The sequence below is a fragment of the Euprymna scolopes genome, chromosome 19 (assembly GCF_053919585.1).
Source record: "Euprymna scolopes isolate OS-2025 chromosome 19, ASM5391958v1, whole genome shotgun sequence".
Lineage (NCBI taxonomy): Eukaryota > Metazoa > Mollusca > Cephalopoda > Sepiida > Sepiolidae > Euprymna > Euprymna scolopes.
The window spans coordinates 38,173,362-38,200,662 of NC_136500.1; positions in this window are offsets into that span (position 1 = coordinate 38,173,362).

The window sequence follows — 27,301 nt, forward strand, 5'->3', positions numbered from 1 at the left end:
AGTGAGGAAGGGATCGACAAATCGTAGTTAGGGGAGAGAAACATGAAAAAGGTTGAATAAAAGAGAAAAAAATAGGGAGTGTAAAACGGAAAACACGCTGGTTGTCACTTGAAGAAATATATATATATATATATATATATATATATATATATATATATATATATATATATATATATATATATATATATATATACCGTACTTTGGGGATAATTTCGTCAAATCCGGGGATGATTGCGCCAACTAAAAGAAGTGCTTTTTATATACGTGGTTGCCAAAAAAGCACTTTCAGCAAGTTGGCGCAATTACCCCGGACTTAGCGCAATTACCCCAAAGTACGATATATATATATATATATATATATATATATATATATATATATTACAAGGTAGTCACCACTTATCAAGGCCCGGAAGTCACTCGGGGATAATGGTTATTGCGTGTACAGGGCGTTAGTATTAGAGATTTGAAGAGTCCACTTAAGGGGGCGGTTCATCAGGAATTTGTTTATGTTGGACTTGAAGAAATCCAGGTTGTAGTCAGGTGAGAAACAGGCAAACGGAAGAGAGTTCCACAAACGTGCACTTCTAAGCAAGAAGCTTTGTTCATGGAATCTACGTTTTGGTTTTGGCACAGATAAAGAGTGGGGAAAATTTTTGACAGTGGTTTTAGCTAGACGGGTGTTTATCGTGACAGATTGGGGATGGGGTACCAGAGATAGGAGCTCAGACGAGTACTTGCCATGGAAGTAACGATAAAACAAAGACAGGCTCGCAACGTCTCTTCTGTGGGAGAGAGGTTGCAGGGAAGAGAAAAGGGCATCCCCCACTAAGCCACGAAGCCTATTTTGTACTTTGTCAAGATAGGATAGGTTGTTTTTAGCAGCTCCTGCCCAGATGTGGCAGCAGTACTCCATCCTTGGATGTACTTAGCTTTTATATAGATAGAGAATTATATCAGCAGTGAGATATTTTCTGGAGCAATAGAAGGATCCTACCATTTTTCCAGCGACCTTGGCAACTGACTTGATGTACGTGTTGCATTTCAGATCAGGAGTAAACGTCAATTCCAGAAGCTTAGCAAAAATGGAGCTTCCCCTAGACGAGAGCCATCCATTTCAATTGATGCCAGATGGGGATCAGAGCGTTGATGATGTAAAGATAGGAGCTTGGTTTTAGATGCATTAAAAGTAACCAGCCTCCTCTTCCCCCATTGTACCACGCGCTCAAGATCAGAGGAGAGAGAATCAGAGAGAACTTTGTCATTTACGGCCTTTGACGTGTTGCCATAGATGGTCGCGTCAGCATAGATGTCAACGAACTATATAAGTATGTGTTTTGGGAGATCATTGATGTAGATCAGGAAGAGAGTTGGGTCCAACATGGACGCCTGAAGGACTCCAGCATTAATACTGTAGGCCTCTGATTCTGCCCATCAACCACTACTTTATGAGCCTATCAGAGAGAAATGATTTAATGATTGAGAACACATTTCCAGTTATACCGTAGCTGGAAATCTTGTGAAGTAGTATATATATATATATATATATATATATATATATATATATATATAGTAAGTTATGAAAATATATATGACAATTAAGCTGTACAATATTTCGCGTTTCGTCCTCGTGAGAATTCGTCAGGCTTACGAATTCTCACAAGGATGAAACACCGAATATTCTTTCTTATATATCTTCATAACTTACTACCTAGCACTGCTTAGACATTAAGAACTGTTGAAGTTTATATTGAAAATTTACACATAAAATTATATTTCATATTAATTTATGTGATGAACTGATATATATATATATATATATTTATAAAGTAATAGGGTTCGTGTGTTTCTGTCTGTGTGTACAGCTCTCCATCATCAACGAAATATAAAGGAGGTAAGAGGGTAGATCTCTCCTGGTAGAGAAACATTAGAACCCATTTTAGGATGTTTCTGTTAAAGGAGACATAAGAATCAATGCCTAATTTCTTTATATACTATTCTACAAACCACCCCCATATCGAATGACTTACGCTCATTTGCATATCACATTATATTAAATCTCTTTAACTAATTACCTCGACCTTATTACATATTGGAAATATTCTAATCATTTCAACTGTACTATTTACAAAATCTATTTAACATTTAATTATTTAATATATTTTCATTTAATTTTATATTCGATTTATTTCACTTTACGTATATTATCTGAAAGGTTTACTGTTTGTGCAATCGGAGATTTACGTCATTACATGTTGTCTGTAATAGATATTTTTCTTTTTATTGGATTTTTTTTCCACTTATTTTTATTATTAAATTTACCTTTTTAAAAAAAATAACAATATGAAAATGTTTATAATTTTAACTTCTGGTGCTTACGCATTAACACTTTTTTTAACCTATTTTCAAAAATAAACAATATTTTTTATTTATTTTAAGCATAACTTTATTAATACATTTTTTTTATCTAAACTTGAAATTTCACAATATTTATTTAAATTCCCACCCCCCTCCTCACACTACGAATGCCTTTCGAAATAATAACGTATTCTTTCCGCACGCTACCAAACCTACAGACATATCTACGTTTGCTCTATCAACTGCTGGATTTTAAGTTAATACAACATTAAAAAATTGAAATTAATATTAAAAAAGGTTTGTGAACAATATTTCTTTCAAAATTATTTTTATATCACTGTTCTGTTTATATTCCTATAAATTTATATTGTGAAAATTTACCACTTACCAATAATATAGACAGTTCAGTTCCTTCGGTATTTGTGGTACCGTTCTGAAATATTAACGTTACTATTTTGAAAGCCATGAAGGCAAAGATGTTTTGTAACTTATTTTGTGCTTCCAACTAACAATTAAAAAAAAAATTATATCGTGAAACTTCAATTTTAGCTAAAAAAATAATGTTTAAAATAAATAAAAATTGTTAACTCTTGAAAATAGTTTAAAATTTCAAATAATTTTCATATTGTTTATTTAGATGATCTGCTTATTTACAAAATATCGTGAAACCTTAATTTAACCTAAAAAAATATTTAAAACATCATATTACAAGAATTACGCGCCCCCCAATATTTTTTTTACAAGGTTTCGGAATAATCGCCGACAACGAATCTGATATTCTTACAACCAACGTTGTCATTTAACCAACTGCAGGATACCGTTACTTTTGTAGGGTTGTTTTGAAAATGGCACGGAGATTATAATTTCGTTCCAATTTAATCTTTCTGGTCGAGCCTATTTCGAAAGCCTGTCTTATCATAGATTTGAACTACAAATAATTTATTACATTTTGATTATTTCTATCTTAAGACTTAAAGCTTATATTTATTTCATTTTTCTATTTATATATTGAATTAGTTATTTCCAGTCTTATTTAAACGTAGTGCTTTCTTTAAACCGGATGAACCTTTTATAAAAATATGAGTTTAACGTAAAGAACACGCACAAGGTTTTATTCAACTGAATTTCTTCCAGTTTACTAACAAAATATATAAATTTAAAAGAGATATAAATAATAAAATAAAAAGGTTATGTAATTTAAAAGAAATACACGTACTCACAAAAGCAGATTTTTTTCACACATTTTTTTCTTTAAAACCATAACAATGAGACTAACAATTACCTAGATCTTAGTAATTATTTGTTTTAATAGAACTGTTTTAATTGTACTGTTTACATATATTAGTTAACCTAAGTTGGTATTACATTTATTTTACATTTACTTTTTTTTTTTTATTATTACTTTTAGACTGTGACGTTTACACCCGGAAGTAATGAGTCACAAGTAGGTCGCTTTTATTCATTTTTGCTACAATATAATTGTTTATAATTGTACTATTCAGAAATATTATTTATAGTTCGTCCATTTCAGTTAGTATACATTTCCTTTACGCTTAATTAATTTACAATCATTAATATCGTTAAACAATTCCGTTTAAAACCGAAATTATGCCACCCAAACGAAGTAGAAACGAAAGTGAGGAAGAAAGAATGGAAAGATTGGAAGCTAATAGACTAAGAGTTGCTGCAATTCGCTCCAATGAAAACAATTCAGATAGAGAAAGACGTCTAGAACTTAACAGGATACGTCAAAGAGAAAGGAGAGCAAGACTGTCAGATTTGGAAAGAGAAACCCAACGTGAAGCTGACAGAACTAGACATGCTGTAAGGCGGTTAAATTCATCACAAGATGAAATTCAAGAAAGCGAAGATATGCACTGGAAAGAGAAGCAATATTACGATCGAATGAATTATATGAGGTAAGTAGACGTACACAAGGTCAGTTGAGAGTGGCTCAACGACATCAGAATGAATCGGAAACCCAACGAAGCTTTCGCCTATACCAAGGGCAACAACGAGAGGCTGCATGGAGAGAGAGTATGACTTTGCCCCAGCAATTGACAGAAAACGAGGCAGCTAGACAACGAATGACTGCTTTGAGACACCATGAAATAGAACACTGCAATAGAAAAGGATTGCTCTACAACAAAAATGACTCTCTCACTACAGCTGATATAGGAAAAATGGACAAAGTATGTCAACATTGCTCAGCTGTAAAATTTAAAGGAGAAACCCCTGGTTGTTGTTGTTCTTCTGGCAAAGTTGTGCTTGATAGCTTTCCACCACTGCCTCAGTTGCTTCAAGATTTGCTCTCCGGCAATGGTCCCATCTCTAAAGATTTTCTGCAAAATCTACGCAGTTATAACAATTGTTTTGCAATGACATCATTTGGTCACAAAATTGCGGCAGTACATGGGTGGAATCCTTCTTTTGGAATTCGAGGCCAGGTTTGCCACCAGATTGGGAGTCTTTTACCACCTGAAGATGAAACAGCAAAGTTTATTCAAGTCTACTTCTTGGATAGTCTGGAAGAGGAACTACATAATCGGGGACGTGACAGTAGACTCAATAGAGACATTCTCCGAAGTCTGACTGAATTTTTACATGAGAACAACAGCTTCATTTGTCAGCTGAAAACAACAAAGGAGAGGATTGAAGAAGAACACTTGGTAGAACATAAAGTTGTCATAAGGGAAGACCGAAGGCCGCAAGAAGAGCATCCACGGCGATTCAATGCTCCAACAACAACGTATGAGATTGGAATATTAATGGAGAATGAACCAACAGCTAACCGGGATATTGTCTTGCGTTTTAGAAATGATACATTAAAACGGATCTCCGAACTACATCCCCTCTACGATACTTTAATGTATCCGTTAATGTACCCCTATGGTTCTCCATCTTACAACATCTACATGAAGGCATCCAATGGGCGAAAAGTTACCCAACAGCAATTTTATTCGTACCATTTAATGACTCGGCCTGGAAACTATTTTCTCTGGTACCGAAGGCTATTTCAACAATGGCTGGTGGATGTGTACTGCAAGATTGAAACAGAACGTTTACAGTTCCTGAGGCGTGAGCAACAGACCCTGAGAGCTGACAATTATAGCAACTTGAGAGATTCAATTCTTAGGGAGGATGGGAATCCAGAACAGTTTGGTCAACGAGTTGTACTTCCGGCAACTTATACAGGAGGCCCTCGATACATGTTTGAGCGTCAAAGTGATGCCATGGCATATGTTCGGCGAATGGGCCGAGCCGACCTCTTCATCACGTTCACAACAAATCCAAAGTGGACAGAAATTACAGAAAATTGTCTTCAAGGGCAAGAACCTCAGGATCGTCCAGATATTGTTGCCAGGGTTTTCAGGCAGAAGCTAAAAAGGTTACTTGAATTTATTAAAAAGGGAGGATTTGGCAGATTGAGGGCTTTCCTGTACAGTATTGAATATCAAAAAAGAGGACTGCCGCATGCACACATCCTCACCTGGCAGGCCCCAGAGGACAAACTTCTACCAGAAAAAATGGATCTCTGCATATCTGCAGAGATCCCTGACAAAGAGGAAGATCCTGATCTTCATGCTAAAGTGATGGCACATATGGTGCATGGACCTTGTGGACCATTTAATCCAAATTGTCCATGTATGATTGACAACAAATGTTCCAAAAAATACCCAAAAGAATATCTTCAGTGTACCGAGCAAGGCCAAGACTCTTACCCCAAGTACAGGCGAAGAAAACCAGAAGATGGAGGCCAGACTGGTACAATAAGGATAAAGAGAAATGGTCGGTATGTTAATCAAGAAATAACAAACCAGTGGATTGTTCCGTACAACAAGGTCCTCCTTCAGCAGTTCAACGCTCACATTAACGTAGAAATTTGCAGCTCGATCCAAAGCATCAAATATGTCCTCAAATACGTGAATAAAGGATGTGATCAAGCAGTGTTTGAACTACAAAGAACTGATGGAGCAGCTAACCAACAAGGCCAAGTACAAAGTCACATTGTGGATGAGATCCAGCAGTTCCAGAATGCAAGGTATGTCGGCAGTTCAGAGGCGGCCTGGAGGATATTGGAACATCCCATCCATGAACATTTCCCTCCAATTGTACAACTTTCTGTTCATCTTGAAAATGGGCAGCGTGTCATGTTCTCAGCTGATACTGCTCTGGAACGAGCCCAAGGTCCACCGCCTGCCACAACTTTGACAGCATTTTTTCAACTCTGCCATGAGGATGACTTTGCAAGAGGTCTCAAATACGTAGAAGTCCCTGAGTTTTACACTTGGAACAAATCGACAAAGAAATGGATGAGAAGAATGCGTGGGGTACAAGTTGAAGGTACTGAAAATGTATGGAAGGCACCATGCATTGGGAGAATCTACACGATTAGTCCAAAAGCAAGGGAGTGTTATTTCTTACGCCTGTTGCTCAATGAGGTTGCTGGTCCAACTTCATTTCAAGATTTGCGAGCATACAATGGTCAGGTGTTTGAAACATACAGAGCAGCGTGCCTTGCTCGAGGCCTTCTAGAAAATAACCATCACTTGCATAAAGCAGTAGGAGAGGCAAGTGCCACTCAATCACCTTCAAATTTGCGAAGCCTATTTGTGATAATTTTAACAGCCTGTGAGCCAAGCAATCCTCTTGAGATCTGGATGGCTTTTCGTGATGTAATATCTGAAGACATTCTTCACAGATACAAGCAAGAAGTTAACAATCCAGAAGCATATTTTAATGAGGACATCTACAATAAAACTCTTTGTCTAATTGAAGAAAAAGTTCTCCTTATGTGCGGTCAACCATTGGCAAGCTATGGATTACCTGCACCAACGCAAGGGAGAGATGAAAGACTCGCGAGAGAGTATCAACGTGAAGTTACTTATAATCTTGAAGAACTTTCCCTACAAGCAGAAAATATGCAAGAAAAACTGACCGATTCTCAAAGAGAAGTTTACAATTCATTCATGGCAATGTTGGAAGCACAATGTGAAATGAACAAAAACATGATGTTTCTTGATGCTCCAGGTGGTACGGGCAAGACTTTTGTAATCAATTTGATCCTTGCAAAGATTAGATCCATGAGAAAGATTGTGCTTGCAACAGCATCCAGTGGCATTGCTGCTACTCTACTACAAGGTGGCCGCACTCTTCACAGCACTTTTAAAGTACCCTTGGATACTCATCGAATGGATCAGCCAGTTTGCAAAATTACTGGTAACTCAGCCATGGCAAATGTAATTAGAGACACCTCTGCAATCATTGTAGACGAAGCCCCAATGACGCACAAGAGTGCTTATGAAGCAATTGACCGAACACTGCAAGACATCACAGGAAACAAGAATCCCATGGGTGGCATTCCAACCTTATTTTGCGGTGATTTCCGTCAAATCCTCCCAGTGGTTAAAAATGGCACAAGGGCTAACATTGTCAATGCAAGTTTGAAACAATCCTATCTCTGGAGGCACGTTATAGTGAAGAGACTGACTACTAATATGAGAGCCTATATCTCTGATAACACAGCTGCAGCAGACTTCTCAAAATTGCTTCTCCAAATCGGTAATGGTCAGTTTCCTATCACTTCTTCACCTGACACAATTAAGATTCCAACTGCGCTTGGTAAATGTGTCGGTAATCAGAAGCAACTGAAAGACAAAGTGTACCCAGACCTGCAAAACAATGGAAAATCACCGGATTGGCTTGCTGAGAGGGCTATTATTTCGCCATTAAACAGCAATGTGAATCATTTGAACAATTCAATAATGGATGAATTTCCAGGAGACACAAAGCAATACAAGTCAGTTGATTCGGCTACTAATGAATATGAAGCTGTTCACTACCCTGTGGAGTTTTTAAACTCTTTGGAGATATCTGGAATGCATCCACACATTTTAAATCTCAAAATTGGATCGCCAATCATGATTCTTCGATCCTTGGAACCGCCAAAAACAACAAACGGAACCAGATGTGTTATCACCAGATTGCACACCAATGTACTTGAGGCCACCATTTCCTGTGGTCCCTACAAAGGCGAAACCGTTCTACTGCCAAGGATCCCTTTAGTTCCATCGGACTCAGAACTTCCATTTAAATTCCGGAGTCTCCAATTTCCTGTGAAGGTGTGTTTTGCAATGAGCATAAACAAAAGTCAAGGTCAGACATTTAACACCATTGGCGTAGACTTGACATCAGACTGCTTCAGTCACGGTATGTTCTACGTCTCCATCAGCCGGACAGGAAGTTCAGAAAAACTCTACATTCTGGCTCCAAATCAAAGCAGCAGAAATGTAGTTTACCCTGAGGCTCTTCAGTGAAAAGTTCGAGAAATGGATATGAGGAAAAACTGACATGATCTGATTGTGGTAAGTTTTTAGTAATGAATGTGCAAGATAAAATTTAAGCAAGAGTTGAAAATTACACAATGAAAAATTTACTATGTAGCATCAAGTAACCTTCCTTTTTGATGAAAATGTTTTGTGAAGTTCCTGATTGAATTTCAGTCACTACAAGAGGTAGTTAAAATGTTAATCACCTTATGCAATCGTTGCTCTTACAACATCAACTTACTGGAAAGGTGCCCACAGATTTTGGTACCCGAGTGCGCAACAAAGCTCCGTGCGAAGCACGGGTATCTTTGCTAGTATATATATATATATATATATATATATATATATATATATATATATATATATATGAGAGAGAGAGAGAGAGAGAGAGAGAGCGAAAGAGAGAAGTATTTCTCTATTTCGTCGGAATACTATTTCCACTATTGTCCTATATATATATAATTGGTTGGTTTCCTGTTTTAAATGCGTTCGTAAATAGGAAATCAAAATAACAGTACCACAAATCTTTATAAAGGCGAGTTTCTTCGCCTAAAACAACGATAAACATTATTTTAAATTGTTTATTCTTTGTGTTGAATGGCTTCAAAACGTATCTTTGCATACGTGTTCTATATATATATATATATATATATATATATATATATTTGATTTTAAGTAAACTATTTACATAGTCATAACAAAGACAATGTTTCAGTTAACTTATGACTTCATCGGGTGAAGGACGAAATAGTCTTTGAATGAAGACAAAAAAACTCGTTTATAAATATTGAAATGAAGAACACGGGTCATGTGTTAACAACTTGTAGAAGAAAGAAAGTAGAGAAAAAATAAAGGGAATATAGGCGGGGGGGGGCGAGAAAGAAGACGAGGAAAAAGATAGAAGAGGTAAATGGAGAACGTTTTGCATAAATACGGAAAGAATATAAGAAATAGTCAACGAGAACCATCTAGGAATAATTTAAAATTTTAACATCTAAATGTTGATGTGTTAATTTCAAAATTTGACGTAAAATATATCATATCGATTATTCTTACATTTTCTTATTAATCATTTACCTTATAAGAATTAAATAACGTTAAGGCAAGGAAAAAGAAAAGGCTATAAAAAGAACGTGTGCACAGACCGATGAGCACGTTAGAGAAGACGATCACGTTAGAGACGTGGTTGATGAGACAGCCGTAACGAGATGTCACGCGCGCGGAAGAATGAGAAATAAAGGTATTTTCTTAAAACTTGAAACAGCGAGTTGAACTTCTTTCATATTCTTTGTCTCCTTTGCTTGAAGATGATGAGCGTGGTGGTTGGCCATCGGTTGTTGATAACGATTAAGAGCCTTAGTCGAAGCCAATTCACGCAGAACTGTTCGAAAACTTGCTTCTTAATTAGACGTAACGTATACGACGATTTCCAACGACTTGAGAGAAATTGAGAAGACAAAGAAAACATGATAAATGGGTACCTCGCCAATTGAACAACAATAAAAAAACGCTGTTATGAAGTGTTATCTTCCCTTCTGTTACACAACAATAACGACCCGTTTTTCGACTGGGTTAGGCTGTGAATTGCGATGAAAAGGGGGTTCTTTACAAACACTGGCGACGCTCAGCTCAGTGATTAGATGCCGACGAAGTTCCAAGGCACTTCATGAAGCCAGAGTTGCACCAAAAGAAGGCCAGTCTGACAGTTTGGTGGTCTGCGACCGGTCTCATCAATTACAGTTTTTTGAATGCAGGCGAAACCAGTAGGGCAGAGAAGTACTGTCAACAAATGGATTAAATGCACCTGAAACTTCGACAACAACACCCAGCATTAGTCAACAGAAAAGGCCCAATTTGCATTCACGACAGTGCCCGACCGCACGTTGCTAAGCTGACCCTGCGAAAGTTGAATGAATTGGGCTAAGAAACTCTACCTCATCCGCCATAGTCTGCAAACCTCCCGCTTACCGACTACCATTTTTTCAAACATCTCGACAACTGTCTGCGTGAGAATGCTTAAAAACCTAAGAGATATCAATAACGTCTTCAGTGAGTTCATAGCCATTAGAATGCAAGATTTTTACGTTATTGGCATAAATCCATTTGTTTTGCGTTGGCAAAAGTGTGTTGATTTTAATGATGCTTATTTCGATTAATAATTTTTTGTTGGAACTGAGATATGTTCATTTGAATTTAAAAGAAAGTTAAAAAACTTAAGAACTTTCTTTTTTAACCTGATATATATATATATATATATATATATATATATATATATATATATATATATATATATATATATATCAGGTTAAAAAGAAAGTTCTTAAGTTTTTTAACTATATATATATATATATATATATATTTGTGTGTGTGTGTTTGTGTGTGTATGTGTGTGCGTGTGCGTGTGCGTGTTTACTATTATATAAAAGGGAAATTGTGTGTGTGTGTGTGATAGAAGAGTTCATTCCCTATGAACACGAAAACTTAGCCGATTATTTGGAATTTTCCTCCAACGTACTTGGTGAATTTGGGAATGTTCTCATGTATGTTTTTTTATCGGAATGCCTCCGAAAAGTACCGAAAAATTATTAAAGAAGGAAGTCCGATTTTGTCTAATGTTTACACTTTTATACAACTTAACATCGCAAGTTCTTCTGAGAAGTTTTATTACTGTGCAAGCAAACGCGCTCGGTTTACAAAATCAATACTAGATTCTTAAGACAGGGGCGCGTTCGAAATTAATATTTCCGTTTAGAGCACAATTAAGCCATAATACTTGACTTCTGCATTTTAAACTTTAATTCGAGTCATTCTATGATAAAGAAACATGAAATTAATAAAAGTTTTTTTTTTTTTTACCGTGCAATGTATTGTGGATTAAATCACTGTTAGGAAGCATGTGAGCTTCCTCCCGGTGCATCGCGATAGATTCCCGAATAGAGCAGACAGTACATAGGCCTGATTGACGAATGGGTGATTTCACCGATTTCGATGAAAATAAAAGTATTAGAAGCATGAAACATTTGTTGATCCTCATTTAATACCGGACAAAATCGGATCTCCTTGCATATATATATATATATATATATATATATATATATATATATATATATTAGCAAAAGTACCCGTTGTTGACTGGGTTCACAAAGAGCCTACAGAAAATGAACTCTGATTTATTAAAGTACTAGCGAGGGGCCCCGGCGTTGCCCGGGTGTTTGTAGGTGTGTGTCGAAACTCCGGGGTGGGGTGGGGTTAAAAAAAGTAAGTATGAGGATCGAACCCGAACCGTTGAGGCAAAGTTGTAAATTAAAGTGTGAAAAAAAAAAGTGCGACGTTAACCATTGTCCCACCGCGACATGCTAACGGAAACACGTTTGAATTTATTTAATTACTTGGATTTAGCAGGTGCCCGTTTTAATGAGTTAATGAGGTCAAGTTTGATTGCGGGATGGTACCTTCATTTACTGCTGAACGCTCCCCCCCAAGATGTTATAGGAAAAAGACTAACCCACATGCGGCGAGCGACAAATGTTGAATATTTATCTTCCCGAAATCAAGCAAATTAAATAGACAGACGAGCTTCGTTGTTAACTGTGAGATATTACGATTTATATGTGATATAAAAAGTTTTTAAAAGTTGTGAAGCGAGCGAGCGACCGCTTCTCTGAAAAAAGCCTTTTGCTGACATACAGAAAAAGCGAACACACATACATACATACATTTTCGTTTATATATATATATATATATATATATATATATATATATATATATATATATATATATATATGTATATTAGAAACCTTGTTAAAGATACCACTATTCTACTGCTTAATCATGTCTTTCATAATGCTTTCTATGTATTTAATGATCATTTTGTATTTAAAAAAATAGCACATGTTCCATGTGTATAAAAAACATTTTCGATGTTTCGTCAAATCATTTTCAAATAAAAAAAAATACAAATGACAAAAATGCTGTAAGATTGAAAAGGCAGCAAGTACGCAAATCTCATTTGGAATCAAAAGAATGGAGCTGGTATTGTTCATACCAGTTACACCTGCGGCCGTGACAATCAGTCTGATTGTAGCTTTTTGCATTCTAATATTAATGCCGTTAAAAATGTTCTTCAGTCAACCCAAACAAACATTGCTTTGAGACGTAATGATTTAGGGTCACATTTATTTTTTTTTTGGGGGGGGGGAGCTTCTAACTGGGAGTTGGTTAGCAAGATATTTATTCTCATTACACTTAAATTTATGCATATTGATATAGTCAAGAAAATGCGGAGCTCAGAATGAATTCTAAATATCAGTGCCCCGACTGAAACGTCCTCTGGCATTTGCAATGATCGAATGGGTACTTTAGGGGGGTACACGTGCATTTAGTTCACCGGAGCACATTCAGTGCTTGTAAAACAAGCAAAAGATGCAATATTGAAGCGTTGAGACAGGGATTGGGGCTTGTTCGATTAAAAGAAAAAATATATAAAATTGCTGGCCTTTTAAGGCAATACTAAATCGTGTGATTGTTTCGGGTTTTCTTGGTCTCCTGAAGAAGCCACTACTATCCAACTTCTTATTGGATGATCTGTCACTCGAGTATTTATTCGCCCGAGCTCGATTTCTTATGAACGATAAAGATGGTACGATGTTGCAGTGTCTCCAGGTGTCTACACCGGCATCGGCTATGAGCATACTAGCCATCACATTCTATTAACACTTCACAAGAGACGACGTGTGAAGCCAGCAGACCACTCGCACACGTCCACAATTTCCCTTATGCGTTAAGTCTGTCATGTCACTCGACACGATCACAAGCTTGGTTCGAGCGAAGGGCGGTCTTACAGTGAGATTAATGCAGGGTTTCACCATTGTATTTAGTCTAGATCGCCTCCTGGCGACTTTTAGTACATAAGCGTATTTTGCGACGGTGTTGATGGCTCTCAGCTTATCTTGAAACCATCTGTGTTGCCATCCCTTATCTTATCATAAATCGGTGCGATATTATCCTTTAGCAGGTGCGTCGTTCCATCTGTCGCCGGAACTCAAAAGAATTTCCTTTTTACTTTTACAATAACATCATGATAGTCTTCGTCTGTACCATATATCTATAAGCAATACATCAAAGACGACGTCTAATTTTATTTTATTTATTAAAATTGTAAAAATTTAAAAATAAGAACAAAGATAAGAAAACTGGTTTCATGGTTGAGATTAGACGTACACAGAGGTCAGCGAACACCGGGACAATTAAAATAAACGCGAATCCCCATTTTTATTAGTTTTCCAAACTCCAACATGATATATAAGCAGACGCCATCAGTTTATCAGAAGCAAAGTCGTTGATCTAGGAATAAGACCAACTAAGCAAATATACTTTCTAACCTACGCCCAGGGATCACAGATTTCAGTTGAACACACCCTCAATGGCAACCCTTTTAAGATTAACCGACGTGCTGTGAAAGAGTGACGTCATAGAGATTTCCTAACACAACCATTACTGTCGACTTCCAAGAAATGCCGAGAGATCTTCCGATGTTTCCCATGAGGTTATCGCATTTAAGCAAAGACCTCATTTTATTTCTTACTGCTTTCTATTTTCTGCTAATATGTTTCTCACGCCATAAATTCGTCAGATATCACCATAACCGCCTTAACCATTTACCCTCCCTAGAACAACAACGAAATTATACACACGTGTGTGTTCTATTTTGCATATATATATATATATATATATATATATATATATATATATATATATATATATATATAAGAACATGTAGTTAATAAAACATGTTAAAAATACTTTGAAAAAGAGTTAAAAACATATTTCATTTTAAAAAGGAAACACAAAATGAGTGGATAGTCCTTAATCCGCGGAGTTTCGAAGAAATACTTTCCTTCTCATCAGAGGGTAGGATTAAGCAAAATGCAGGATCGGATTTTGCTTGCAAAAATATTTGATGAAACTACAACTAAGTCATAGATCTTACTTAGTAACAAATAGTAAAGGTGAGGGAATATGGCGAAGAAACATGTGATTTCATGTGAATAGAATAGTCTGGTGAAGGGTAAAATATCCAATAAAGGCAAAATTAAAAAAAAATCAAAATCCAAAATTATATATATATATATATATATATATATATATATATATATATATGTGTTTTTATTTGTTTTTGTTAGCGATACTTTCTTGAATGAATTCAAGTATTTATACGAACGTGCATTTTTACCTAAATGCTTGTTGGGAATAATTTTCCCACTGACCAATCTGGTACCCCCTTTTAATGGGGAGCGACATATATATTATTTTTAACATATAATTATCCACTGGCACGTGTTTCGTCGTCCACGACTCATCATATCTCATATATCACTTTGTCTGTGTTTGTGTTTCCTACGGACTTCAAAACGACTGGGTAGATTTTTATGAAATTTTACACAAATGTACATTATGTATCTGGAAATGTTCTTAGATAGAATTTGTATCGCAATGCCAACGATAAATATTGAAAATCGCTAATATATATATATATATATATATATATATATATATATATATATATATGCAAAATTTCGTATTTATTTTTATATTATATTGAACCCAATAAAAATATTGATTTAAAAAGTGAAAAAAAAAGTTTTAAAAAATGACTCTAGCACCACCACCGAGAATCAAAACTTAAACGTTTAGCTTACGATTTATTTTTCCTTTGACGTTAATGCCTAAGCTCTGAAGACATGTTTGCTGCAAGACTAAAAATAAAACATAAAATAATAGCTGTTACGTTACGCATGCATATTTGTAATGCCGTCGTTCGATTTTCACCTGGCGAATTTCATTTTTTTAATATTCACACTTTTGGCTAAAACACAAATATAAAGTTTCGCATGGGTTCGAATACCCTATGTATTAAGTTTCATGTCTGTAGACCAAAAACTGACAGACGAGTTTGGTAGGCAAAATTTTTAAAACAAATATATATATACGCATCGATAAAAATATATGGAGTTATGTGTTAAATAAAACCTTTTTACGCAACTATTACGCAAGTATAAATCATGTAGAATATCTGCATTATATAATTACATGTAACTAAAGTTAACTAAATATGATCATCCTATAAGAAAACCGAAAAACTATTAAGGAATTAATTGAAATTGATGCTTTAAAGAATATGCAAATTAGCTAGATCTTTTTCAGATGAATGTAATTGCACGAACCATATATAACAAAGTTGTGTTTTCTTTTTGAATAGATAGAAAAAAAGGTTTCTAATATGAATAATAACAACAACAACAAAAAAACAAACACACACATATAAGTCAATTAATCTTGTGCATTCACTGCAGTAGTTAGCGTCCAATAATTTACGTTAATTTTAATATTACTGTAATGAAGCTTGCTTTCCGGGCTGTTGGAAAACTGCTTCTGTTGTACCAGTATTCAAGAATTCTGGCGAAAGGACAGACCCATCAAATTATCGCCCCATTAGCCTCCTCCCACTTTTTGCCAAAATATTTGAGACCATAATTAACCATGCTCTAGTCCATCATCTTACAGATGCTAAACTACTGACTGACAAACAATATGGATTTAGACAAGCCCGTTCCACAGCAGACATCCTAACTGTGATCTCTGAACGTATATACCATTCACTGGACAAAGCGGGGGAGGGCAGAGCGGTAGCTCTAGATATATCTAAGGCTTTTGACAGGGTATGGCATGAGGGTCTCCTCAGGAAAATCAGATCATACGGTATCACTGGTAGAATACTTAACATAATTAAATCCTTCTTAGATAAGAGAAAAATCCAGGTTGTCCTCGACGGTCGTACATCTAAACAATATGATATAAATGCGGGGGTGCCCCAGGGTTCTATCCTTGGACCTCTATTCTTCCTGATATTCATAAATGACCTCCCCGACAAAATTGCCTCTGAGATGGGTATATATGCTGATGACACTACACTCTATGGCAGGCACGACAGAAAGACGAATGAACACATTTCTAAAGAAATGGCAGAAACACTCGAGGAAGATCTCCAATCTGCAGTGGAATGGGGACAAAAGTGGTTGGTCGCGTTCAATGCTGCCAAGAATAAACTAGTTTCATTCAATAATTACAAGAAACCCTCTCTACCACCCATAGCAATGGCCAACGACTCTTTATCTGAGAGTCCATCTTTCAAACTCCTTGGCCTAACGTTCACAGGAAACATGAGTTGGAACAATTACATTGAAGGCATTGCCAGGGCCGCTGCAAGAAAGGTGGGCTCTCTCTACCGTGCTAGAAAACTACTAACACCCGAAAGTATCCTGTACCTCTATAAGGCCACCATTCGCCCATGTATGGAGTATTGCTGCCACATCTGGGCTGGTGCATCTGCTACTAGTCTCTCGCTCCTTGACAAGGTTCAAAAGAGAGTCACAAACCTGATAGGCCCTGAACTGGCATCTAAGCTTCAGCCTCTGTCCCATCGACGAAATGTTGCATCCTTCTGCCTTTTCTACAAGTATTTTAGTGGTGAATGCTCTGACGAACTGCAATCACTTGTGCCCCCACGACGTGAGCACCCTCGACAAACCCGACAGGCTGCTAAATTCCACCCCCATACTGTAGAGATCCCTAGATGTAAAAGATCTTTTTACTCCAATAGTTTCTTCCCCAGAACCGCTAGACTCTGGAATTCCATTCCAGGTCCCTGCTTCCCCAACAGTACTGACGTGCAGAAGTTCTAGTGTAACGTGAACCGACATCTTGCTGCCCAAATCCCTACATAGTACCCCAGTAGTTGTTGCCCCTGATAGTAGCCCCCTACACCAAAGTGGCAATTTGCCTTGTTTGGAGTGAAAATGTAAAAAAAAAAAAAAAAAATTATCAGCTATTTATTATGCAAAAAAAATAGGATATACATATATATATATATATATATATATATATATATATATATATATATATATATATATATATATGCACATATATATATATATATATATATATATATATATACTAACAGAAGTACGTGTCGTTGACTGGGTTCAAAAAGAGCTTTTAAAAAATGGACTCTGGTTTATGATAGTATGAAAGATTATGAAAAGGGGGTTTGCATTTAAAGAGATAGTTTTGGGGTATCAAAATCAAAATGGAAATATAATGAAAATTAAAGTAAAATCTTGCGGAAATATATCTTCTGATATCAATGTTGTTGCCCTTTCGTAGCTAAGAGTGACCAGAGAAGCAAAAAAAAAAAAAAAAAAAAAAAAAGAGATTCTATTATCCGCACTCATTGACCCATTTCAACTTCCCAATTGCAAACCATGAAAACAATATAATATTAAACATGTTAGAAGGAACTTGAAATTATTAAAATTGTGTGAAACGAGAGTTCCTTTCAGTGTGGGAAATTGCTTCCACTTATGAGGAATTCCTAGCGCAATATCAATTTTAGCGATACGTTTCAATAACCAAAATTACGAACTCAAATGTAAATGCTTTAAATGAGAAATTATCAAGCTGTAAAATAGAGAACCATAGAATAGCATAGAAGATTGTAACGTAATCAGCAAAACGAAAAGGAATGTATAAGATACACCAAAAATATAAACAATGACACATAAATATTTATTTAGTGACGACGAGACGAAATAGACCCAAATTTCGTATTGTTCAAGAAACTGCAAAAAAAAAAAAAAAAAAAAAGAATTTACCTCCGCTCATTTAATAAATTTGAAAAGAATTCTACAAAGATACAGGATATAGTCTCGAAATTCTGTTACACTTTTAAGAACCCCATTTGTAAAATCATTTTTCCTTGATTAAAAGGCTGGGTCATAAACGACTTACGAACAACCTTCGTTTAGTTTGTTAATTTCCCAGGAAAAAAAACTTCCTTAAGGACAGTATTTCTAGTTTTGCCATGATGAGTAAACATGGAAAGGTTGATTTTACTCCCTACTCTAGAAGCACCGATATATAGCTGTTTATATTAAAAACAATGCTCCTCTAAAAGCAAACCAGCAACTTGTAGTGTTTGATCTCGTGACTGATTGATAGCCATTGCAAAATACAAACGTATGGAAAACTGAACGTGTTTGAACTCAAAAGACATGTTGGAAGGTATTAAAAGAATTTGAAGGATACAAACACATTCGTTTTTCCACAGCCAGAAACTAGTGTGGCCTCTAAAATATTTCTCATAAGTTTCTTGATAACGATTCTTGTGTCATTGCATAACTTTTGTGGTGAGAGGTTGCGCAGAAGCATGACCGGAGTACCTAGTTTCAATCAATTACAATGAGGAAGAGCACCTTTTGGCTCGATGACATTCAAAAATTAAACTGGATAATTGACTATTTTAAAATCTTCCAGGATAGAATCTACGGATTTATAATTATGCTCAGTTCCTGATAACATTTTCATAAATCTTTAATTCAAACTATTCACTACTATATTGTTGGTGCCATAATTGCCTTTCATGATTTCTAAAATTTGAAATTTTTCAATTAGTTCTTCAACTGAGTTAACAAAGGTGGATATTTCTCATAAATTTATTTCATCTTTCCGATTCATATTCAGTGTTCCTTCTCAAATTTACAAAAGGGTATCAGCAAATTTTGCAGACAGAAAATCTCAATTTAAATGTACCCTCATAGTTGTAGAATTTTTTAAACATTTAGCATGTTTCCACAGTACAGAGGATTTCAAACATGTTTTTAAATCACTTGCCTTAGTTCTCCTGGGAATGACTGCCAAAGTTTACCTAAAATCACCTGAAAGCACTACAGTCACACTTCTCATTACACAGTTGGAATTAGGCCAATTCTGCAGTGTTCTACTAACAGTTTCTAGAGCTTTTTTATGAGGCATTATAACTTCATCCTACAATATCAAAGATCATCTCATAAGAACTTCAGCAATACCAGAATTAACATTTCTATTGTGAACAAGTCTCAGCCATTGTTGTACTTAGATTTAAAGCTTGAATGATGTGTGAGTTGTTCAATTTCCAGGAAGTAAAATTGCAGCAATACGAGAATTTACTACATTTAAGGCTATTTGCTTTCTCTGATGAGTTTTGCCAGCAATAAATTAGTGACAAAAGTTTTCTGATTCCTCTTGGTGTATCTAAAAAATATGATCCCCTTTCATATCGGTCACTTACTAAATAACTGTTCTATATGAATATTGTTGGTCTGGCAAAAGTTTCAGTACGTTGTTATTAACGAATGTGGTCAGCGAATCAATATCATGAATTTCTCGTAAAATATTTGTAAGCTATTCACTTCACTTCGATAGGTTTCAGGTAACCCAAATTTTAAGAGCTCCCCCCATGACGATCACATAGTCCTCAATAATAACAATAACACAGAATTATATATTTCTTTGCTAAATCCTATTTCTCTCTCGGGGAATCTGTTGTTGCTGATATTTACATTCCTCAGATAAATCCTCCTTATATTTCTGCCACAATGCTAATGGTTTACTTTCTTCAGAAGTTTTGAGAATTATTGAAAAAAGGACTCTTAGAGAAACAGTTGTGTGTGACCATTATGTCTCAACCATGGTTCTGTTCCACTGATTGTGATTTTCTAACAAATTTAAAGTCCAACAGGCTTCCTTGTACTTGTCAACATTTTGCCCATCAATAGTTCTAAGAAAGAAAAATGAAGTCGGTCCTCTTATTTCATGAAGAAAGAGTCTAAAAAAGAAACATTCATGGTAGCTTGGGTCGTTCAATTTTATACCTGGATGACCCTCAACATTAGCTCCTCATTTTCTCCTGTGCCATATGTAATTACTCCATGTTTAATAAAATGGAACCTGATTATAAATAAGATTTTTTTTTTGCAAAATTATCTCGGTCACACAATTTGAAAGTGCAGTAAAAGTTGTCTTTTGGATTTAGGGCGATTTGGGTAGTATTTTTCGGTTGTGAAATAAACCCTCTTACAACATGTACTGCAATCTGCTGGATTGGCGGATGCTCCATGAATAGGAAACCCCAAAAGAAACTAAAATTCTTCCTTAGTGCCGATATATTTACCAAGTTCATATAGAGTAATTTAATTACTAACATTTTCTGTAAGGAAAACATCACGGCACTAAATTCCTTATGTATTTGTAAACATATTTAATAGACTTCACAAAATTGCAAAAATAAACATGGATTCGGTGAGCAACGAATGTCTTTGAAAGGAGAGTAAGGCGCAATGCATCTATTGTTTACCTTATGCCAACCATAGTGCAAAAGCCAACATCTTCGGGCAATCTTCTCCTATAAGAAGGATAATCATCCTTACTAAACTAATTTTTTAGTAGAATGTTTTATTTAGAATATCTGTTTGTACATTGACCATCAACCATTCAAGGTAAATTTTTTTATAGATATAACCACAAAACCCATGCAGCATGTGACGCTTTACTATTTGAAATAAGGTTGGATCGATTTGTATATCAGCTGATACAATGGCATCAATTTCATTGGAGTTGATTTTTCTGGTGAACCACAATAATATATGCGTATGACGCAAGCCACTTTTTTGCCACTCAATTGTGTACATGTAGCATCGTAGTGGGCCAAAGATATCTGATTTGTTTATCAGATTCATCTCTTTGATTACCTTCAAGATAATCACCCTTGCCAATAGACCTTTTCCAGGGAGAAGTTCATTGTAATTCCATTCCAGTTTGGATTTGAAGTGAATGTGATAAAAAGATGTGGTTTTGCATCATTTCTGACATGTAATCTTGGGTTCTTTCATGCGTGTATCTTGGACTACCTGTGATGCTGGAAAGTAAAATCTATCTTTTCCTTGTCCATCGTTATTTATATGATCTTCGATATGCATGTAAAAATATACTCTTAACTTTTGATGAGTTTTGATATATAAAACTATTTCTGTTTCAACTTTTGCAAACATATTAATTGCATCAATTGATGGAAGAGATTTTGACTTCTGTGAAGATGATTGAAGGGAATTATCTCTGATCATAAAATGGTACGCATAAAAATTCATACATGAAATATGTGTTGTGGTATTTCAAAACTGTGGAATCCCCAAATGGTATCCATCTTTTCCGTATGCAAATTGTAGGGGATATTGAAGGCTGCCAAAAGATCTGTGAATTTCGCGTTTCAGCATCTCTAGAATCAAGAATTATGTCTTTATTACAAAAACTTTCATCAGCCATAAAAGGTGCCACTTCGTTACATATTGATAAACTGAATCGCCTAACATGCTCGTTGGGTGTTTTTTTTAAAATCTGCATTAATACCTACTCTAAATTCTGTTGATAAACTTTTCTCGATGCTTTAACGTTGAATCGGATGTTTATTAAAAAACATCATTCTTGTGGGAGTGATTTTATAAAAATATATTTGTCATAACAAAAACAAAAATACACACACATTCATTAAAAATAATTTTGAGTCAAGCGAGATTTAATGAAAGGACTATAACCGAAAAATATTTTTTTTTTGTATTTCTAAATTATTTTGACTTAGAAATAAATTATAATTCGATCAAACTATAAAAATATCTTGGAAAAGTAACGAAATTCCATTTTTTTTGCGTTTGAAATGTTTAAGAAAACATTTGAAAATATTAGTAAATAAAATGTGTTTGCGAATGAATAATTCCAAGTGTAATATATATCAAAGAAAAAAAAAGAATTTCAATTTTATTTTCGAATGAATAATTAAAAATTCAGTATCTGCTCTTTCCTCGTTTCTATCGCCATCTTCATTTATATTTTAGAAAATCAACCTTGTGTTTTAGTTTGGCCTACTTTATTTACCCCATTATTTAATAGTTTTATTTATTTATTAATATTAACTGAATCACCATCTAACATATAAATGGTCATTATTTCTTTTTCCTAAAATATAGTTCAAGTAAAATAAGTTGTTTGGGAATATTGTTGAAACCAATTTAGGATTTGACTAATATTTAAATAATTCATAATGAAAACCGGAAGAGTTAAACTAAATGCCTTTAAATAACTTTGATATTAAAAATAAAAAGCAGTTACTTAAAGGGGACAAGAACAAACAAACAGAAAATAATATCAAATAGTTTAATCCTTCCATTTTTTTCATAAATTATTTAAATATTGGTCAAATACTATTTCAGTATTGGTTTCGACATTACTCACAAACAACTTATTTTTCTTAAACTATATTTTAGTAAAAAAAATCAAACCTATTCTATGAAAGCAAGGTGGACCCCACAATTGTATTATACAACACCTGTTCAAACTGAAACATACTTATCACAATATTCTTATGTGGATCTATATTAAAAAACCTTGTTAAACTTTGTGACATATTTCCATTCTTTGGAGGTAAGTCACGAACACAGACCCCATAATTTTATGATACTATCCCTGTTCAAACTGAAACATACTTATGAAAGTATTCTTATGCGCATCTATTTAAAAATCCCTTGTGAAAGTTTTTTATTGGGGGGGGGGATTTCCATTCTTTGGTGACGTCACAATTTTAATAAACAACTCCTGTTCAAAATGTAACATACTCATTTTTGCTCCTTTTGTCAGTTTAGTATAATAATAAATCATATAGAAGCCTATTCGTGTACGAGCGCACAGACATTCAGCTATATTATATAGATATATGATTATATGAAAGTCACTTTGTGTGTGTGTGCGTGTGTGCGTGTGAGGTAATTCCTTCCTCATAGATTCCAAAACGGCCGACTCTAGCCAAATATATATGTCTGCAGTGTTCTTAGAAATGTTTTGTACAGGAATTCATCTGATAATTATCGAAAATCGAACTAATCCGATCTTCAAAATAGCTTTTCTCTCTTATAGATAAAAAAAGATTACAGATGAATATTTTACTTTAAACCGGAAAGCGAGATAATGAAATTTCAGCAAATCATTTTTTCTTGAAAAAAAAGCAAAAAAAAAACAAAAAACAAAAAACAAAAACAAACAAACAAACAACAACAATAACAACAACCAAAAACAAAACAAAACGAATAAAAACAGACTTATAATCTGGAGATGTAGCTTAGTGGTAAAGCATTCGACTACATATTAAATACCCCCCCCCTGTTCAAGCCCGGGTGTACTTGTTGAAATTTAAACATTTATTTATTTTTTAATATTTTTAACGCCTGTCAGAGTGATCTAATCATTATATGATGGTCTGCATTATATATATATATATATATATATTAAGAGAGAGAGAGAGTGAGAGAGAGAGAGAGAGCTTTCAGTGTTACCCTCTCTCTCTCTCTCTCTCTGGCTATGAGTGTGACTCTCTCTCTCTCTCTCTCTCTCTGATATAGCTTCACACCCTAGTCTCAATATATTGGGAATCTCCTTTGCTTATGACGTCAGAGGCCTGCTGTCAACCAACGTAACTTTATCACGTTTTAATTTATCCGGGTCCTTGCACATGCATTCACACACCTCTGATAAACAAAAGACATCCGTATATTAAATTTTATCATATATATATATATATATATATATATATATATATATATATATATATATATATATATATATATATATATATAAATGTAAATGTTGGTTCATTCGGAATTAATTGTCTAAAAAACCACTGGACGGATGGCTTCCACGTTTTGATATAATATGTTTACTATATCCATGTGTGTTTTTATATATTTCTTTTTTATTATAACATTATACTTAATTTTTCTATGATAAATAGGTAGATTTCTTTGTATCTAGAGGCCATTTTTTTTATTTAGGGACAATTATTTATTACCGCTTCCTGTCACGTGACCAGTGTTACAATTTAGCGGTTTTCCTGCTATATCTGGAGATTTCGGTTACAATCTAGCGAGAAATTCTAGAAAATCTGGAGGTATTTGGCACCCACACACCCGCATTAGAAAAGCGCTTGAAAATATTCAATGTAAGTAAAAAAAAAAAAGTAGCATTTATTGCCTTTGGTAACAATTATTTATTGATTATTTGTTTTGTTTTTCACCTTTTTTTCGACTAACCATTCTTAAATCTCACTATAAAATCGATTTTTCCAAGTACATTTTAGGTGTGGGGGGCATTCCAACCTCCGAAGTTTGGGTTTGTATTACTGTACACATAGATTCGAAAAAGTTGTCAAAAAACAAATACATAGCAAATAAATGTTATCAAAGGCAAGATAAGTTACTTTTCTGCCAAACTGGATATTTAAATTAACCACACGTGGTCTCAAAATGAATGACGACGCTCAAAGTGTATACACATTTTGACTCCTCCCTTTACTTAAAAATTCACCAAAAATCAGGAAATTAACGAATTTTAATGAAAATTGTAGTATTTTTCAAATAATGATCGCAGAATATAATGAACTAATCATGTTTACTTAACTCTTAGTTAAAATGTTTTATTTTGTTTAAACAAAAAATACCTTTACTAAAGTTATGGTTTTCAGTAGTAAGTAAAAAACGCAAGAATTTATTTTTGCTTTTTTTTAAAGCATCGTAATTTGTAACAATAAAAAATAATTTTTACAGTAACATTACGAAAAAAGCCCCTAAAGTCCGTATTAATGTATTCGATATAACTCGAAGAAAAATGAATTATCGGATACTATTCAGGAAATTAAAGATTCAATTAGATTCCTATTTAAGTCACCTAAATTATTTAAGGTGAAATGAGTTTAGGAATTTATAGCCAAACCTAAATATTTTTTTTTTTGGTAAATATCCAGATACGCTACTACAGAACAACGACCACTCTAGTTTGTTTGGGGGGGGGAACAAATATATAACAAATAAATGTTATCAAAGGCAAGATAAGTTACGTTTCTGCCAAACTGGATATATTTTTCGTGTTTTTATTCAATGTAACATATTTATTCAGCTCGAAAAACATACAGTGTTTACCGATGTTTTCGAAAATTCAAGATGGCGTCTCACACCCTCTTTAACACCGTAAGTTTGGAAAAAGGTGTTATAAATAAAAAACTATACAAAATACTATTAAAAACCCGCCGAATATATGTCAACCTATGTCACAGTAACATGTATTGAGCGAGTTTTTAACGGTATTTTATCCGGTTTTTTATTTATAACATCTTTTCCCAAACTTACCGTGTTAAAGAGAGAATCAGACTCCATCTTGAATGTTCCAATACATCGGTAAACACTGTATGTTTTTCGAGCTGAATAAAAATGTTACATTGAATAAAAACACGAAAAATATATCCAGTTAGGTAGAAAAGTAACTTATCTTTCCTTTGATAACATTTATTTGTTATATATTTGTTTTTTGACAACTTCTTCGAATCTATGCGTACTTAATACAAACCCAACATTCAGCTTTAAAAACATACAGTGTTTACCGATGACTTGGAAAATTCAAGATGGCGTCTGATTCTCTCTTTAACACGGTAAGTTTGGGAAAAGGTGTTATAAATAAAAAACTATACAAAATACTATTAAAAACCCGCCGAATATATGTCAACCTATGTCACTGTAACATATATTGAGTGAGTTTTTAACAGTATTTTATCTGGGTTTTTATTTATAACACCTTTTCCCAAACTTACCGTGTTAAAGAGAGAATCAGACGTCATCTTGAATTTTCCAATACATCGGTAAACACTGTATGTTTTTCGAGCTGAATAAACATGTTACATTGAATAAAACCACGAAACATATATCCAGTTTGGTAGAACAGTAACTTATCTTGCTTTTGATAACATTTATTTGTTATATATTTGTTTTTTAACAACGTTTTCGAATCTATGTGTACAGTAATACAAACCCAATATGTTACATTGAATAAAAACACGAAAAATATATCCGGTTTGGTAGAAAAGTAATTTATCTTGCCTTTGATAACATTTATTTGTTATATATTTGTTTTTTGACAACTTTTTCGAATCTATGTGTACAGTAATACAAACCCCACCGACCACTCTAATTTGTTTGGGGGGGGGGAATCTGATGTTGGGGCGCGCGTGCGCCCCAACATCACATCCGCCCCCCCCCCCATGCACAAAGTAAAATCTTCGGAAAATGTTAAATAGTGTTCTAATTAGTAAATGTCGGTGCGTTACTTACGGAAAATTTGAAAATTCGATGTTCCAAGTAAAAAAAAAAAAACAGATAAATTACCCCCCCACTCCAACTTGGTGTGCTTTCCTTTTCTTATTTTATTTCTTTTTCAGCTAATTTTAAATTTTCCACCCAAAAAGCGCTATAATGTATTTTTGAAAATTAGAAAATTCTATGTTCTGGAAAAAAAAATCCCCTCCCCCCAACGTTGGTGAAGTCGTCATTTATGCTACAGCGTGCATGCGCGTAGCATAAACGGAAGCTGCAAAATGGTGGAAAGAAGTTCGTGGGTTCAGGGGTAAATACCATGTAAACGGTAAATTTGCCCCAAGTTTGACTATCAGATTTGTTGTCAGCGACCTCAATTACCTATACAAAAACAAATTAGAGTGGTCGGTGTTCTGTAGTAGCGTATCTGGATATTTACCTTTTTTTTTTCTTGCTTAAAAAAAATATCATTAATACAGTAAGTTAGGTAAACTGACTTTTTCGTTTAAAAAATGGAATTATTTCCCTTTCGTTATTAACTTTAAAAAAAAAAAAATTTTTTTT